Source organism: Hakea prostrata, chromosome 2 (assembly GCF_041222555.1).
Source record: "Hakea prostrata isolate BN-2017 chromosome 2, UWA_Hpros_2, whole genome shotgun sequence".
NCBI lineage: Eukaryota > Viridiplantae > Streptophyta > Magnoliopsida > Proteales > Proteaceae > Hakea > Hakea prostrata.
Window position 1 is genome coordinate 35,608,508 of NC_142601.1, and position 2,417 is coordinate 35,610,924.

A 2,417-nucleotide genomic window follows, 5' to 3' on the forward strand; every position below is an offset into this window, starting at 1 on the left:
GGGGAAGAACTAGAATGATTTTAAATTATAAAAGATTAAATGACAATACTCATGAAGATTCGTATAAAATACCTGAACGAGATTATTTGCTAAGTTACATACAAGACTATACAATTTTTAGCAAATTTGATTGTAAATCAGGTTTTCACCAAATAAAGATGCATAATGAATCAATTGAATGGACAGTTTTCTCAACAACCTTAGGTCATTTCGAATGGTTAGTTATGCCATTTGGATTGAAAAATGCTCCATCTGTCTTTCAAAGACAAATGGACGAAATATTTCTTAAACACAGGAAATTTGCTATAGTATGTATAGATGACATCTTAGTCTATAGCAAAACTCCCCAAGAACACATAAGCCATCTGAAAATAATTTTTGCTGAATTTATGAATAATGGCATAATCATTTCTAAAAAGAAAATGGAAATAAGAAAACAATATATAAAATTTTTAGGAATGGAATTAGGCAATGGAACAATAAAATTACAACCACATATTGCCACAAAAATAATAGAAATTTCCGGACAAGTTAACTTCCATGACACAAACTAGGTCATTTTTAGGACTAGCAAATCAAGCTAGACCTTTCATTCAAAATTTAGGAAAATATTTAGGACCTTTATATCATAAAACATCATCAAATGGAGAATATAGATGGAATAATCAAGACATACTCTTAGTGCAAAAGATTAAAAATCTTTTTACTAATATATCATCCTTACGTTTACCCACAGATAAAGACTATAGAATAATTGAAATTGATGGTTGTGAAAATGGTTGGGGTGTCATTCTGAAGATTAAATCATCTGAACAACATCCTAAGTCTACTGAAGAAATCAGTAGGTATAATTCTGGGAAGTTTAGTGTGAAGACATTAACTTCTATTGAATATGAAATTGAGGCCTTATTAAAAGGACTTGATTGTTTTGAAATATTTTTAACAAATAGATCTTTTACAATTCGAACAGACTGTGAAGCCATAGTCAAAGCATACCAAAATTTGAATGAGCGAAAAATACAGCATAGGAGATGGGTGATTTTACGAAATCACTTTTACAACAGAGGATATAAAATTACAATAGAACATATAAAGGGAGCAGATAATAAAACAACTGATTTACTATCCAGGATACACCAAATTTTACAGGATCTTGGTTAACTTTCTCTATTTTATGATTACAGGAAGACGACATGATCCGTGCTATTGTAGAACGGAGTAATATAACCCCTGAACAATCTCCTACAGCATCTCATATAGCTGAAACAGAAAATCCTCAACCTTCTCTTGTTACCCCATCTCAGTTAGTGAACAATTCACAAATTTTTGCTCCACAAACTCCTTCTCAAACCAGAAGACTACCTGCTAGCATAATGGGCACTTTCAACAATATCAGTGCCAATAGAACATTCCCCTCTTTTTCTCCACAAAGAACACCATCACCACTTGAAACCATTAATTTTGGACATCATGTTTTGTTTCGAAATGCAAACATGAAATTCGACAATCGGAACAATTATTTGATAAACGATGAAAACAGATTTGTCTTGATAATATTTGGTACACAGCCAACGGAAACATTTCTCAACAAAAGCCCATTCCTGGATTACCCAATGCAATCCATGCTGCTGCCTTTCTCTTTGCACAACTTCGAACAAAGAAAGGTAAATTCAAATTCTACGTCGTCTCTCAAGGGAACAAAACAGGAATATTCCTTGACTGGGAAGATGTCATAAATGCTTTGAAAGGACATCCTCACCCCCTCTACAAGGGATACGAGACACTTGAACAAGCTCAAATATTTGCAAGATCCATATTGGGAACAAACTACTATGTAGATCCTAAACTACGTGGTGCACCTCCCCAACAACCATCTTTCTCAAATATGGCTCAAAGGAATTTATCGTGTCAATAGTGTGCAGCCAAAGACAGAGCCAATCAACAATTGGAGGCACAAAACAAAAGCCAAGTGGCTGAAATACAATTTCTCAAAGCACAAGTTGCTTCATCATCTAGAATACAGAAAAACAATAATATTCCGACTACACAAGAAGCATCTCAAGTTGCAAACACATCTATGACAGAATTCAAGAATGAAATATTGGGAGATGTTCAAAAGCTCCAACAACAACAGTTTGCACAGTTCAATGAAATTCTTCAACAACAATTAGCACAGTTTAGCGGAAGCCATCATGGGCCCATAAACTCACAGGCTATACTTGAAAGAACAATGAATCCATTGAGTCAATTAGAAGAGATTGATTCTGATTTGAATTAGTTTGTTGAAGAAACGGAAAGGCTTCTTCTTCATCTCATAATGAAAAGTGAACAAAGGGGTGATTCCTTCACCATCCGTCTCACAGCCATATGACGTAAAACTAAGGCATGGTTTTAGTGGACCTTAGCAAAACCACTAA